The 18077-nt window shown below is 30.2% G+C and overlaps 1 protein-coding gene across 6 annotated transcripts in view; it reads right to left on the bottom strand.

The window, feature by feature from the left end:
• Positions 1-10581: 10581 nt before the first annotated feature.
• The window catches only part of LOC110425893 (uncharacterized), a 37351-nt gene continuing 29855 nt past the window's right edge, over positions 10582-18077 (bottom strand). For 5 of the 6 annotated variants that reach the window (XR_016351851.1, XR_016351853.1, XM_089785182.1 and 2 more), the window contains one exon: positions 10582-10832. The gene's annotated coding sequence lies outside the window, so the exon portion shown is untranslated. Of the gene's footprint in view, positions 10833-10878; positions 10900-18077 lie in introns of those variants that run through there. The other variant, XR_016351852.1, reaches the window with a different exon arrangement.

Here is an 18077-nt window from a genome sequence, read left to right as displayed (position 1 = left end):
TAGCACGTCCTTTAGCCTACGATCTAGCAACGACTTCCTATCTTTGTCGTCGAGCCTCAGCTTGGCAATGACACCCTTGGACGGGTTGATTCCGACAGTCACGGTCGAACCGTTAAACTCGCATGTAATGCGCTCTGTGTGGACCACCCACTTGCGCCGATTAACTTGAATCACTTTGCCTTCGGTCCTTCCTAGGTCCCACGAAGGACTTGGACCTCATCGTCCTTGCGGACCGGTGCTTGGACCTCAGATTGGACGAGAGTGGTGCACTTATAAAGGTGTGGCGGACAGATGCGGGTGTCGTTAAATGGGCCCTGCCTTTCTTGCGGCAAGTGGAAGAGACTCGCGGGTTGTACTTCATTTTTGCCATCGAGTAAGGGATATAGTTCTGACTAGTTACGATACGTGATATGTATTATATGATACGTCACCATATTAATAAAAATTAATATATATTTATAATTATATTATATTTAATTACATATAAATAATATATTATATAATATATTATATATATTTTATGATATCGAAATGTATCATATTATACAATTTATATATTTTTTATAATTTTAATTTTAATTAATTATTAAAATATTTATTTGTTATTTTTTAAATTGAAACATGAAAAATTAATTTTTATGAGTTTTAATTTTTAGATTTTAAACTAAATAAAATTAAAAAAATGATAAATGTGTTTTATTTTTTAATAAATAAATCAATATAAAAATATATATTATTTAAAAATCTATATTATTAAGGAACATGTTAAAGTTTAAATTAAAAAAAAGTCATCTTTCTAATTTGCATCCTCTAATCTTCCATTTTGTTAAACATTATATATTTTTTAATTTTTTTCCTTATTTTACATTATAAATATTATTTATAATTAATTTTAAAATTTTTTATCATATCTTACGATATAATACGATATTCGACACTAAAAAATAAAATTTCGATACGCGATACGCATTTAGATTTAATAACTATAATGGTGGGGTTTTATTTCTCTGCGGCTTTGCAACGGTCAAGATGAAACCTTTTTAATTTAATTTTTTAAATGTTAATTTATTAACCTTACAATGTAATGTCATTTAAAATCTCTTGCTTCGGTCGCAAAAGACTCTTATGGCATAAGCAAATTTGGATTGGACAGAAAAAGCCTGTAAAATTGTAATAAACACCTGCCATTACAAACAAACAATGACATGAACACAGAAAAAGTCCTAAAGAAAAGCTCAACAGGAGCAAAGCAACCCATAGACGAAAAAAAGGTCATATCTTTGTATCAAAAGCCATCCTAATTGCTCCTGACTCAACTTAGAAAAAATCAGACTTTAATTACACAACACTAGAAATCAAGACAAAACGTTTGATGTCATTTCCAGCACATCAACAACACCGCCAGCACAAAAGAACCATTGTTGCACAACCACCTATCTTTGTGCAACCCAAAAATCAAAAGCCGGTCGTCTGCTATAAAATCACAGCCATCCAAGACAACCTTTATTGTTCATTGTCCAATCATGGCTCCTTAAATCACACCTTGGCACGTAGCAAACAGCTACTTGTGAAGCATTCACACGGTCCCCATAAATCTGCTCATGCCTGTTGTAATTCCACACCATTGAAGTAATTCATTGTGGATATATACCAAATGACAACATCACACAAGACTAATGGGCAAATCTCTTATCATATTTCCTAAACTTAAAGATCACACATAAAACAGCTTTCCGTTAAACACTTCTTGCTCGCTATCTCATTTCCATGCTATAGAACATGGGAACCGTAGTTCCATCCAAGACCATGAAAGGCTCCCATCAAATAAACAAAGATTACAAAAAAGGAGCTGCAAATCACCACCTGTTTGCAAAACACATGGCCTAGACACAACTTTTCATAGGTCATGATTCAAACCTTAAAACATCAAAATCATTCCAAAGCTCACTTAATTATTTTTTTTTTTTGCATAAAATATACTGACATCTTCAATTTTTAATTATAATTATATACAAGTTCATTAATTTTCAAAACAGACAATTTACCCTAAACGTTTAAACAGGCTTAACGTCTAAATGTGAAATATCTAAAATACTCTTTTTCTTTTTATCATTCTTTTCCTTTCTCTTAAACCGATCGGTGTTACTCCCTTATAGCACTTCAAGGCAAGAACTAGCCTTGAAATACCAAATTCGGTTGGATCTCCTTAGGAGAGTGTAAGATCTGACCGTGCACCCCATATCTCCAACTTCCTTCACACTCTGTGGATGTTCTCCAATAGGGGAAGGCTGCTGGCCAGTGGCTGGTCTCGAGGTGGCCAGATTGAGAGGTTTTGTTTAAAGAGAGAAAAAAATTAAAAATTGAAAAATATAGTTTATATAATAGTAATTTTTAAAATTAATGAATGGTAAAATTATTTTAAAAATATTACCACATTATCAAACCAACAAAAATATTAACAACTGACTAATGGTAAGACTTATATTTCCAACATAAATATATTTTTGGAATGAATTGTCTATTTTAAAAAAATTATTAGATCCACATGTAAATATAGTAAAAACTTGAGATATCAATATATTTTACTTTAAAAAAAAACTAACAATGTTTAAGTTTATTCGTTATTTGGATAAGAGGATAACATATTTTGTGTTACAAATATTAAGTAGACACTTGACAAAATTAGAATTTGCATACGAGACATGGAAGGAGGCACAAAGAGGGGGTAGAAGCTGAATAAATTTACATTACAAATATTCGTTATCTTGGCCTTGATCTCTAGTAAAGCTTGTTGATTCATTTCCGCAAAGCACAAAGGTCGCTTAAGATGAATAAATTTCTGATGTTGAGATTATTTAGAAATTTGAGATTGCTTATAACGTAGAGTTGCTGCTCCACTTGGGTGTAGGGAAACTAGACCTCCCTAAATCTAGTTCCTATGAAATGCGTACGGGTTTTTTTTTATTAAAATTTTTTTTTCTACTCATGTAAGCCACAATTTTGGCTCATTGTCTTTGCTATTAATAAAAGCATGCCTCTCAAAAAAATAATTTAATAATTTATAATAAAATTATTAATTATTTAACAATTATTACATAAGGTAAACAATATTAAAACATATCGTACTAATAATTATACCAAATTAATAAATAGTATAAAATTAACATATGATATTAAATTGTATATTATCCAATATTGTATTTTTTAAAGTCTAATTTTAAATATTATATAATACTAATCAATTATATTTTATTTTACTCTATTTATATTCATTATTTTTATTTATTTTAAACATTTTATATTCTAATTTTATTGCATGTTGATATTGAAGTATTTAATATTTAGCTAAATAATTTTAATTTATTAATATATGAAATTTAATGTTATTTTAAATTAATTAATTATTTTATAATTTTTTTATAAAAAATATACATTATTATATATAAACATGTGAATTCTACAATTTGTAAGGCCAATTAATATAATTTTGAAAAACTTAATAAAAACCTGTTTAGCAAGCTAACATGTAAACAACATAACTAATTTATAAACTTATCCACTTTATATTAACAACATAGGTAATTTTTAAACTTATATATTTTTTAAAGTTATTTAATTTTTATTTTTATTTTATTTTTACCTTAAAACATAATAATATTATTATTTTTAATATTAACAATATATTTAACTAATTTAATTCAATTAAAATTATTATTATGACTTGTTATATAACGATCCACTCCGACGATAGTTATTGACGTACAAGTCATGCAAGCAAGCCTACACAACTCGGCCAACCTTGTAAAATATTAATCTCACCAAATAAATTCTTTCCTTAATCATATACTTACAATTTGATATATCCAGAATTACGAATTTAATTCTTAATCACTCATAAAACTTCTTAACAAGAGATTTAAAATACACATACAATACGTATTAAAATGTAAACCGTCAAACATTACACCATTTAAAGTTAATCAAACAATATCCAAGGGCCTTGATCCAAAATAATTTTATGAATACATCACTTTATTTAAAAATAGTAAACAACTTGGCATCTAGACAACCGAGTGACATAAGGGTAAGGCTATGAGACACCAATTACCTACACAACGAGTTGAAGTCCTCTCACCACGACTGCTCCCAAAAGTTTTCTTATCTGCCATATTAACTAGTTAAGGTGAGCCTTTCACACTTAGTGAGTGGACAGGAAAAGAAATAAACATTAAGGCAGAGCTTTTAATAAAAACATAATAATAACAATAATAATAATAATAATAATAATAATATATGTATCTATGTATGTGTAATGTCTCACTCCTACAATCGTTACTAGCGCACTAGTCATGTAGGCAAGCCCACACAACCCTGCAAGCCTTCTAAACATATTACTCTTACTAGCTAAATTCTTTCCTTGATCATATACTATAATGCTATACAACCAAAATTTCAAATTTTATTCTTAAACACTCATAATAATTCTTAACAAGAGATTTAAAATATATGTACAACATGTCTTAAAATGTAAACCTTCAAACATTACATCGTTTAAATTTAATCAATAGTATCCAAGGGCTTCGACCCAAATTAGTTTTATGATACATCGCTTTATTTAAAAATACTAGACAACTTGATATCTATACAGTGAAGTGACATAAGGGAAGTGCAATGAGACACCAATTACCTATGTAGCAAGCGGATGTCCCCTCACCATGACTACTACCAATTAATTCACTTATTTGCCATTGTCAATCGGTTGGGGTGAGCCTTTCATACTCAATGAGTGGACAGGAAGAGAAACAAGCATTAAGGTCGAGCTTTTGATAAAGGCCTAATGATAATATATATGTATGATGAGAAAAATTGTGCATAGAGTTAATAAATCATGTGCAAATCAATATAAGATGCTTAAATTTAAATCTCATAATTTTTAATCACTTTTGTAATGTAAAAATCTCATGCTTGATAATATCAATTAACCATGGCAATCTTAAACAATATACGTTCCTGAATGTCATGTAAACTGATAAATCAAAGCCATGGTTTTCTCAAACAAATATAACACTAATACCATGCTCAATTAATAAACACGTATCAATTCAGGTATCATCAGGTAGGTCTACTATAACCCTAGGCTATCTCTTTGATATCAATAACATCAACACTTACTCATGGGAACTCCCCACATCACCAAATATAAGTTAGGCTTCAAGTCTCCCTTTAACTACTTTCGAGAACTCCCCACGCCACCAAATATGAGTCGAGACTTCAGGTCCCCCTTTACCTATTCGTGGGAACTCCCCACGCTAGCAAACATTAGTCAAGGCTTCAAGTCCCCTTTTATTATCAACTATCAATCATCAATAATCGCTACTTGGTGCCCAAAGACTACACAAATCTGGTGTGGTAACAAGATCTATTCCAATAAGGTTTACCCAAGAAAATAAGCAAATGGAATTTCAATTTTATATAATTAATTCAATATAAGCTTAGAAGGCATGTGTACATGTCTAAATCATGAATGTCGTGAGCAATATATAAACAAGTTCATCATAAAATCAGTGAACATTAAAATAGTAATTTTGTGTTCAAAAATCAAAGAGCATGGCATAGTTAAAATATCTTACTTAAGCATCATGAAAATTGCCACCAAGGTAGATTAGAAAACTCATTAACGACCACTCTAGGACTTTATACTGGAGTGTAATGCATACAATTTTGAATGCTTCAAAATAAAGTATAAAATCTCATCATGTTTCAAAGGCTTGTTTCCCATTTTGTAAGTAGCTTAATAGTTTTGATATGCTCACAAAAACAACACGTATAAAACGATTTTAATAATCACTCCTAATCACTAATAGCTCATGCAACCCAATTGCAATCCAAATATAAACATCGAAATTCAATGTAATTGAATAATATCTAAACAGTGGGCATATCTAGCATATTTAATATATGATATTTACCATTCAATAACCACTTTAAAAAGGAATTTCCCACTCACCTGGTTGGTGGGAATTCTCACCAATAACACTAACCACTCCTTTAACTTTTTTGCAATTTTCACTAAGAAATTTCTAGCAAGTTTTCAAAGCCTCCTACTTGAATCTTTGATAGTTCAGCCTTTGTTTCCAAGCTTCTAATAGTTTTCCAGCAACGTTTAAGCTTAATTTCAACCATTTGCTACTAACTTCTAACTAGCATTTCAGCATTAAAACCACATCACTTGACCATATCTATTTTTTTTTTACCTTTAAGAAGAAAATAACTCCAACATACCGAACCTCCAATTCAGACCTTAAATTTTGTTTTCTAGCAAGCTCTTTTTTTCTTTTCCAACCTTCTTGCAACAATATTTACAATAAAATTTAGAAATCTCAAACTCATCTAAGCACCTCCTTTCAACCCGCACCAAAACTAGGATAATTACTTAATTATTAAAACTCAAGTTTCTTACCTTTTATGGTTGAATCCACCATAACACAATCTCTAGCAAGCCCTCCAATCCAAGGCACCCATGAGTTGCCACGCTATTTTTTCTTTTTGAGTTAATTTCTACAGCAGCTTGAACTTCATAAACGGGGGAGAAGTTTAACCCTTTGTCCTTCTTTCTTGATTTTCTTCTTTTCTCAACTCATTTTCTATCGACAAAGTCATATTGAGAGCCTAAAATATTTTTGGGATTAACTAGGGAGCTCGGGTTTGGGTGATAAATGAAACAGATTACTCTTGATCATGTTTGTTAACTCACTTCCTACCATGGAAGCTCAAAACTCATGAGGATTACCTTGATGATAGTCGGGTTTCAAAGGGAAAAGAATGGCAGCTTGGATGGGCTACAAGGGGCAGAGGATACAACATTTTAAAGCCCCCTCCCTATATTGTTTCTTGTCTTCTCTCTTAAACCCAACGGATCCCCCAAAGTGATCATCAAAAATTTAATTTTATTAATTATTTTTTTTGTGCAACCTTCTCTATTACATGTGGCAACTATATGTGTATTCTTTTAACCATGCATTGCTCACGTTTACTCCTTGTGTTTGCATGGTCAAATGGCCCTTAGCATGTATACTTGTGCATGCTTTAGTTAATTAACTCTATATATATATATATATATATATACATTTATTCCTATGTATTCACTTATATATTTCTTGCACGTATACATTAATCTAAGCACGTATTTAAGCGGTCACATGCACTATATAATTTTATTTCTTTACATGCATGTGTAACATTCTCTCTCTCCTACACATGCTAAGGTCTCCCTTTTTCGTCCCTCAATACATGTACATTTCACCAACCTCCTCTTATATTAAAATATTATATCCCTTATAATTGCTATTTATACACAAATCTCCCCCACTTAACCAAACTAAATATCATAAAGTCTCCTACTCATATTTAATTATTAATTAGATCTTTTCCTTATTTTAATATTATTTTAATGTTATTTTATTTTTTTATATTATTTTACTATTAAACATCATCATTTTTTTAAACTTTCTCATTCCCTTCCCCATGCTTTCCCACACCTTATTCAATACCCATAATTCATCTTAATTGGGAAAATATCTCCATTAATTAACATCTTCGGAATGGGATGTTACAGTATTTATGATGAGATATTATATATATGATAAGATAAATGATGTATAAAGTTAATGAATTATGTCCAAATCAATATAAGATGCTTGAGTTTAAATCTCAAAATTAGATCACCAATGTATTGTGTAAACTTCATGCTCATTATAAAACAATTAATCATGGCAATTTTAAGTATAGTAAATTGCCAATAAATAAATAAATCACGACCATGGTTTCCTCAAAGCAAGTACAATAGTAGTGTCATGCTCAATTAGCAAAAACATATCAATTAAGGGATCATTGAGTAGGTCAAATATAGTTCGTAGGCTCTCTCTCACATATCAATAACATCAACACCTACTCGTGGGAACTCTTCACACCACCAAATATAACTTAGGGCTTCAAGTTCCCTTTTACCTACTAGTGGAAACTCCCCATGCCACCAAATATGAGTCGAGGCTTCGGATCCCCCTTTACCTACTCGTGGGAACTCCTCACGCCTCCAAATATAAGTCGAGGCTTCAGGTCCTCTTTATTATCAATTATCAATCATCAATAATCACTACTTTGTGCACAAAAGCTGCACAAATCTGGTGGGGTAACAGGACCTATACTCGTAAAGTTGACCCAAGAAAATAAACCAATGGAATTTCAAATAAGTAGAATAAATTTCAATCATAAGCTCAACAGGCATGTTTGTATGTTTAAATAATGGAAGTCGTCAGCAATATATAACCAAGTTCATCATAAAATCAATGAGCAATAAAATAGCAAGTTCATGTATGAAAATCAATGAACATGGGATAGTTAAAATATTTCACTCAAATATCATGAAAATTCCCACCAAGGTAAATTAGAAAACTCATTAACGACCACTCTAAGGCCTTTATATGGGAGTATAATACATATAATTTTGAATGTTTTAAAACAAAGTAAATCTCATCATATTTCAAGGGTTTGTTTCCTATTTTGTAAACAACTTAATATTTTTGATATGCCCACAAAAACAACACCTATGAAATGAGCTTAATAATCATTCCTAGTCACTAACAGCTTATGTAACCTAATTGCTATCCATATATAAACATTGAAACTCAATGTAATTGAATAATATCTAAAGAGTGGACATGTCTAGGATATTTAATATATCATATTCACCATTCAATAATACTTTTAAAAAAAATCCCCAACTAACCTCAATTGGTGGGATTTCTCACCAATATTACTAATCAACTTCCTTTAACTTAAGCTTGTTCTATTTCTGCCGAAACTCAACATGCTCAATTCAATACTACTCGAATCTTTGCAAACAAAGTAGTTCCAATTCTCCTTTATATTCGAACACTAATTCAACTTCTGGCAATCGTTTAATCACATAAATTTTTTTTCCTATCATCAACATTAAAAGATATTTCATAATTTTTCAGAACTTATTCAACATACTCCAAACTTAACTTCAACATAATAATTAAAGGTCTTTCCTTACTTGATTTATCAACCTCCCCTTGTTAGCTCTGTTCACCCTTTAAACCGAGGGTCCTCACTTATTATGCTAAACAAATAAAAGAATTTTTAGCTATTGTGCTAAAACAATTAAGGTTAAAACCAACCTTTCTCACCTCATTTAGTTGAACCATAAAAATCAATAGCTTAAGATCTCCCTTAAAGCCTCCTGAGTTTGACTTGGATGAATCACACTGGTTTTCTTCCCTTCATTGAAGCTTTAATTTTCAACTTCCTTCAACCAGGTTTCTCCTTTTATTTCTTCAAACTTAAGTGAATAATTTGGTTTTTTTGAAGCCTCACAACTCACTCAAGGACTTTAACTCTTCGGTTTTCAAGGAAACAAAAAAAAAAATCTTTTAACCCCTTTAACGTCCTTAATGACTTCTTTCTTGTTTGCTACAAGCTTTCAACTTGTATGTGGAGATTTAGTGAAAATTCAACACCCAACAAAGGCTATAGAGGATTGGGTTTAAAATGGAGTATGGTTGATCACTCATTACACGTTCCATTTTGCTCACTTAGTGCAGTGTGTGAATCCAAGATTTTCAAAGATTTAATTCAAAAGACATTTGGGTTTTAAGGGAAATTAGTGCAAGGCAACAACTTATTTATATTCATCTACTCTCCTTCAAGGTTTTTTCGTTTTCATGGAGTAGTTGGAACTTAAGAAATCTCTAGAGAAGTCTTTCAAAGGCTCAGATCTGGAGAAGATAGGCTTTTGCATTAGCCATAAAAACATTAGCATGTATTATTTAAAATTTTCATTTTCATCGTTTTCATTCTTTGACCATGTATTATTTAAATTTATCTCCACCTTTCTTCACACGACTGAATGGTCTTTTGCATTAGCCATAAAAACATTAGCATGCACACTTGTGCATGGTTTACCTTCACATGGGGCCCCACATGTGCCTTTTTTTTCCATTTGAATATTGTATTACCCTATTTACATTGTTTATTCCATTTTTCCACATTTAATATTTTAATTTTGCAATAGTAAATTATATATACATTGTCAAACAATAAGGCATTAGAGTAGAAAATGTAATTAATTAAATAAATAAAAACTTGTTGGTTTAATTGCTCATTAGTCCCTTAGTTTTTCTTTATTTATAGTTTAGTTCTCCCAACTTTTCACTAATTTTAATCTCATCCCTCAACATTGTACTTCTCTTCAATCAGGTCCTTCAACCTTTCTTTTGCCTTAATCCTTTTTACACATGCTCATGCAACGCATGCCATCAATTGTCACATCCCATTTCTAAGAGGAATTGTGACCGGCGCATGGACCAAAACGAGCATAACCCATTAGGCTTAAGCAAGCCTCCTATCGTAACATCATCAAACATTCATCATCTCATGCAAAAGCATCAAATCACATCCATTAATATATATATAATCATAATACATACATTCTTAAAACTTATTACACAATAAAGGAACTTCTCAACTTAATTGTCTAAGCTCAACTTAATGCATCTATATGTGTATTACCAAGTGCCACTATCATAATGCACAATAATATAAACATTAAACATCATCAGCACCCTCAGGTGTCCATATAGGCTCTCAAGCCATCATCATGATCTCTTACATAACATTATTTATATAAGGTGCCCAAACATTGGCAATATAAACATAAACATGTTCATAGTTTATAAACATAACATAAAGTAAAGACCAGCTAATCAGCGGACCGTGACTCATCCTTTAGGCATTAAGTGGCTGCTAGACACCTACCAAAGAACAAAGATTGGACACTGTTATCTACAACATTGGCTGCTATCAAATGCTATCACTAATCTGTAACAAAATAAATGGAAAAAATAATGTGTGAGTCACAAAGAGTCCGTGAGTGGATACAAGAAGGAGACAAGCCAGGGGATAAGAGTATTTCATAACCATGCATTTATAACTCATGCCATTCCTAACTTCCGAATCATAAAATTCATTATACATGTCATTTAAACTCATTTAAATGCCTTTTGTTTGAAAACAAACTGATATAAACCTTTAGAAATCATTTACCTTTAAAATCCTCATCAAATTCACTCAAACATCCTTTTCTGTACCATATCTATCGGCACATTATTGAATATATAGATACTTTTAAGCTTCTATTGATACATTGGTATGTATCAATACATTTCACATGGAAATCCTTCTATGACAATCTATTTAGAATGTATCGATACGTGTTCCATATGTATCAATACTTTGAACACAAAGACTAAGTTCTTGAACAATTTTAGCATTTTTACTATTCCTTCAATCCTTTTACATCTCAGGAGCTATCTTGATGGCTCAATTCTTCTTACTAAGCACATTCTCATGCCATCATAAGGTATAAACCATAAACATTACTCAAATGAACTCATCATACAACAAACCATAAACATAACAACCATAATCATTTCATTAACATTAAAACTCATACATTGTGATGGTTTGACCCTTATCAACCTTAGGTTGGCAATGTATATCCCTATTGCCCTTAGGCATTTTAGGATACACCATAGGAGTGAAGTTGTCACTTGCACCCCATGAGAATGGTATCAATCGCACTCTTTGAGTTCTCATACTCGTAGCATGTGGTATGTTTAATGTCTTTCACATACATGCTTACTCATCTCATAAGGTATATAAAACTTACATCATATACATAATCTAATGGCATTTATGCTTGCTCAATCATTTCATGTAGTACATGGAATATACATCATATATATATTCTCATGGCATTAATCATGCATACTTAATCATCTCGGTAGTATATGGAATATACATCATATACATATTCTCATGGCATTCATCATGCATACTTAATCACCTCATATGGTATATAGAATTTACATCATATACACCAGCCTATAGTATACATCATGCGTACTTGATCATCTCATATAGTATACGAGATTTACATTATATACATAATCTTATGGCATTCATTATGCCAACATGCATATTATAGCATCTATAAATAAGCATACAATATCTTGTACGCACACTAGTCCGATGATCGGGGTAATCAAATGGACTTCAAACATAAGGTGTTTATCCCCCCTTGTTGAAAACTAATATATAGTAGAGTATTTACATTCAGAGTAGATTCATAAACATTTTTAAAAAAATTCATTGAGTAAATCACTTCACAATCATTATCAATTTATTTTCTTAGAAAATCATTTTCATTCTAGAATCTCAAATCCTTTGATAACCAAATTTAAAGATATAATTTCAACATGCATAAATAATCATTTTCATCGAAATCATGGTGGCTTTACATATCAAAATAATTTGAAAGTGGTATATCCACTCACCTAGTTGGAGAGTCGATTCCTAACTCTAATCACAACTCCTTTTTGGCATTATCCGTGGAGTTTCCAAATGTTCCCATCATACAACAATCATCATAATCATTTCTTAGAATAAGAATTTCATAATAATCATTTTATGTACTTTCAAAAGTACTCGACCTTGACCAAACTAATTTTCTAGCTAAAACCCATGTTTAGAAACCCATAAATCTTCCATCTTTACCTTAGGTGAGCTTAGATGCTTAAGCATATCATAAAACTTTTAAACTTAAATCACTAGCAGAAAGTTTGGGCAATAACACAACTATTTAAGTTATGAAAATCCAAAGCCAAAAGATTTAAAAGCCAAAAATGTCAATTTTTTCCATAAAAACCCAAATCTAAGCTTTAGAATCATAAAAATGAAATTTTGGATTAAAAATGTGTTGAAAGATCTTAAGGATAGGTGTTTTACCTTGCAAATACAGCTGATGGTTATTATCCTAAAAAAATGTGATACATTTATAAGCTAGGGTGTGAAAATATGTTTTACCCTTTTTTTTCTAAAATAGATAAAATGTATCGATACATTGGCCCATGTATCGATACATCTGGTTCAGGGAAAAATTTATTGATAGATTATGAATATGTATCAATATATGTTCATCAGAAACCCTTTCTAGGCTAAATGTATTTATACATCATGAACATATATCGATAAATTTGAAACAGAATGTAGTTTTCTGAAACAGATTGCCTATAAAACCTGCCCAGCTTATTTATGTTAAATATCATTTAAGTAAATGTCCTCTTTACTTTTTACTTTCCATTTACTTCAAATATTTAATGTAAATAAGCAAATAACCCCCATTTTGGATTCGATAAAAATATTAAAAAAATCAAAATCTAAAAGAATCAAAATCTAAATTTTGCTTTCAACAACAAAATCAAAAAAGTTTGACTGAAATTCAATTTGCGGTTCCCATTTACCTTAGCAAACGCACTCCAAAAATTAAGAAAAAAATCATTTGTGATAATCTAAAAACCAAAAGAATCATTATTACCATTTTTTATTTCTAAAAGATTGTTCTATAAAAATCACATATTTTGCCCCTTTCCAGACTTAGAAAATTTTCTTCTTTAAAAGTGACTGACAACAAAAAGTGTAAATAATTCTTTGAAGGTTCAATCTTAGTTTGATATTCAAAACATGCAATCTATATGTTCCCCTGAGGATTTCCTAACTTATCATCTGATTCAAGGTGGGATTTCACATCAATATATCACAATAATATATATATATATACACACATTTCATACTTTATTTTATAATGGCATGTGTGCCCTATCAATGCTCCATTTCCTTAAAATTTTCATACTCGCCCGCACTTTTACCAAACCTAACTTTTTGAATTCAACTTTTGATATTACTCCATCTTATTCTATAGTCATTGATAAATTAATATTATATTATTATCTAATTATTAAAATATTATTTTATTTTCGTGTCAACTCCTCCATTTTCACGTGTCTTCTCACATCATCTATAACCATAATTTATCTTCGTTGGCAAAATATCTTCATTAAATTAAGATTTTGGGGGATGGGATGTTACGTGTTACATTAAATTTCTCACATTTAAGTCATTCTTTCGACAATGCTTATTCGACCTTTATAATTTGTTTCATTAATTTTTATATATTTACGTTAAGGTTTTTTAATTACTATTTTTGCACTATAATTATTTTTATTCTTACTACCATTCATTTATAGATTAAAATTTGTAAACGTTTAAATACTTTAAACTCGAAAATATAAATTTAAATGTTTAATTTTTAAAAAAATTATGTTTATTTGACTTAATTGATTTGTTACGTTAAATTTCACACGTTTACGTTTATATTTTGACAATGCTTGTTCCACCTTTAGAAGTTTTTACGTTAATTGTTACAAATTAACGTCAAGGTTTTTCAACCACTATTTTTCACTGTAATTATTTTTATCCTTACTATTATTCATTTATAAATTAAAATTTATAAACTGTAAACACTTTACACTCGAGAATATAAATTTAAATGTTTAATTTTTTAAAAAATATGTTTATTCTACATAAATGACTGGTTACATTAAATCTCACATGTTTATGTCAATATTCTAAAAATGCTTATTCCACCTTTATTATTTTTTACTTTAATTCTTTCAACTTTACGTCAAGGTTTTTTAACTAGCTAAGCTAGAACCCTTACAAGATGAGTACTAAAGTATAGCAAGAATGCCTTTACAAAGGCTGGATGCTAAGAAGTTTACGCTTGAGTACAAAAAGAAGAAATATTTCTCAAGAATCTTCAAGTGAATGATTGTTCAAAGGTTCATAAAAGATTGAGATGAAGGCTAGAAAGGGAAAATAAGCTTTAGGATTTCTCTCCAGGGTTTTCCAAGTGAGTGATGATTTTCTCTTAATTCCAAATGGCTCAAGGGCAGCTTTTTATAGCTGAAGTGAAGTTTGGAGTTGTCAAACAAAAGTTTGAATTAAATCTGGCCATTGTTGAAACTTGAGGGTTGACTACAAAGCTCTTAATGTCGACAATGTTCTTTCAATTTCTCAAATTAGGGTTTCATAGTCGAGTATAACTCTCCTTTACTCGATCCAATTCTCGAAAGCATGTATTTTGCAAATAGAGTCTAAGGTAGTTGACTCTCGTGAAGCCAGGGTCGACTATGTCTTTCATTTTTCCTATTTTTCACGCATCAGACTTGCCAGGTCGACTATGTTTGTGTAATTCTTTGACTTAATGAGCTTTCTACTTGAGGGTTTAGGGCCAACTAAGTCTTCTTTATTACATGATTCTTCACTTGTTTTTTAACCATTCTACCTTTAGATCAACTTGAGCTTTCTAGGGTCAACTCTTGACTTGTGTCTTGAATATTCCTTGACTTGTTGGCAGCTTTCTCTAGCTATTTTTTCCTTGCTTTGTTCCTATAATCAAATAATAATTCAAGGGATGTATACTTTTTGTTTACTTAGTTGAATATATTCATTGATTGAAAGCTTTTGTGATATTTTCTAATAATGCATGGCTTTTCAAACAATTTTGTGACTTTAGGGGATGAAAAATATGATTGAGATGATTTCAAATGCTTGACATTAAACTCAAGATATCATGTAATTTTTGTCAAATCAAAACATGATGTAACTCAAGGCTAACAATCACCCTTTTTTTTATAAAACCATGAACATATTGCATTTGAAATTTCTTGAAACCTCCCCCTAACTCTATTAGTCTTTATGCCTTTGATTTGAGAACATTTAAGATAAAGTGAGAAAGGGATAAAAGATGAATAAGAACTTTATAAATTCTGCCCCTCAACTTATGCATGAAGTTCAAAAATGTTATCAAAAATTTCAGCTTTAAGTCATACAAGAGCATTTCAATGTGCTCATAAATCTTCTCCCCTTTTTTGTTATATCAAAAAGGAATAGAAGTGTGAGGTTTAAGCACTTAAACTCAAGAAACAATGGTTAGTGAAAATCAAGTATAGATAAAAATTATGGCCAATAATAATCTTTGACCATCAATCCAAAGTCATGAGATATATTTCTATGCAAGATATTCAATTTAGAAATGAAGAAATATATTCGTTCATCATAGTTAGAAAGCAATAGATCAAGATATATTTCTAATCAATATGTATTCAAGTCAAAGCAAAAGGAAATATATTCATTTAGCATATCCAAGGAGCAATATGTATAAGTAAGTAAAATATATTTCGACTCAAGATATTCAATCGAAGCATGAAGAAATATATTCAACGATTTCAACTAAAGCACAATATATGTCATCATCAAGAATGCCACTTATATAGATATGCATTTACAAGTAAAGTATGGACATTTCATCCTTTAAGTTTAAGTTGGATATGCATGTGTGTGTGTCTATGTGTGTTTGTGTGTGTATAAACAAGCATAATCAAGTATAAAGCATTTATAAGTATGCACATAATATGAACATGATGTGTATGAGTAACATGAGTGCAACTTATATACTAGTATGTTCACATATTCATTCAAACAAGTAATCAAAAATGTAAGTTATCAATAAGCAAACAAATTTAATACACAACCAATTATGTAAATATATATTCACAAATGTATACACAATCAAGTATAGTAAAGAGCATGGCAATCATTATTCAAGCATAAATGTGAGACATTATTAAGCACAAGTTTAATATGTTGTTTGAGAGATATTACCAATAAAGATGAACACCACTTGTTGAGATTTTACTTAGATCATTGTTGAAGATTTCTAGTACTCAAGAATTATGGAACAATGTCAATGGTTAACTCCCCATTAAATATTCATTAAATCAATTTCAACAAAGAGAAATGATTAAATGGTTAATCACATTAGGGTATAATCTTACCTTCCCTTATGAGGCAAATATAGGGATACATAATGAGCATATGATAGATAAATATTACAATGTACAATCAACATGTTAATCAAATGCTCAACCATTCATGGAACTAGAAAAAAAATGAGCATTTAAATAAATATTTAGTATATCCTTTAAACACATAATTTCAAGAAGTGTATGCACATTAGTTCCAATGCATGTTCAAGATATCATTTTTCATTAAGCATCTTTTTCAATCATGCATTGTCCAAGAACTATCAATCAAACATTTTAAAGAAATTCTCTAAAATATATAAGAATAAGAATTTAAAAGAGAATTTTCTAAACAATAGCATGTTATCATGAGAATGTTATCATTAAACTATTTATGGCAATCTCTTTTGCAAAATATTTTCACACAAGCATTTGAATAAGTGTTCTCCTAAATATGTATAAGAATATTAATTCAACGAGAAGTTTTCTCATGAAGCCAATATCATTTTCAAAGAAGCATTGCCAAGCGATTATGCACTTGTTGTAATCATACATGATGATATTATGATCAAGTACAAGCATGATCGCTTGTAATAGCATGATTATCTTCATTAATTATGATTTTAATTATATTCATCAAAATGCATGCAAAGTTTCAATTTTGCAAACATATAAACATATATTTATCAAGAATATGCAAGCATTGAATTTAATTCACGTATGTTATTTATTAATGATTCATGATTCATGAGTGATACCAATGGTTTGAAATATTGAAAATAAAGCACTCAACTGATAAATATGTCTAACATAAGCATCCAAGCATCAATGAATACCAATTGTTAAGATTCAAGAAATAAGCATTCAATTAAGGCTCATTAGATATTCATTGCTAAATCAAGTTATAGGCCATTTTTCATCTTAAACCAAGTCATTCATGGTAGCTTATAAGCTAATGTTGGATGCACACAAGTCTTTAGATCATTTAATCGTTTAAACTCATTGAGGACATAGTTAACACTCAAAAGCACATTCAAAAGATTCTTCAACTATGTCAACACAATATATATCATGATCTAACTTGACAATTTAAAATTTTCTTTCAAAAGCATAGCCCAAGTCAAAGTTATAGATTTGAAATCTTAAGGTTAAGTAAGATGAGATATCCTATAAGCATGTGACTTGACTAAAATGATAGATGAACTAAGAATGTTTCTCATGAAGTTGAAAGAGTTTATAATAATCAATTTCATATGCAGAATCAAGAAGTTAATTTTGAAATAATCATTTAAC

Source organism: Theobroma umbraticum, unplaced genomic scaffold (genome assembly GCF_002168275.2).
Source record: "Theobroma umbraticum cultivar Fairchild unplaced genomic scaffold, ASM216827v3 scaffold_12.1, whole genome shotgun sequence".
Taxonomy (NCBI): domain Eukaryota; kingdom Viridiplantae; phylum Streptophyta; class Magnoliopsida; order Malvales; family Malvaceae; genus Theobroma; species Theobroma umbraticum.
Note: the sequence above shows the minus strand (reverse complement) of the source record. Positions and strands in the feature narration are given on the sequence as shown.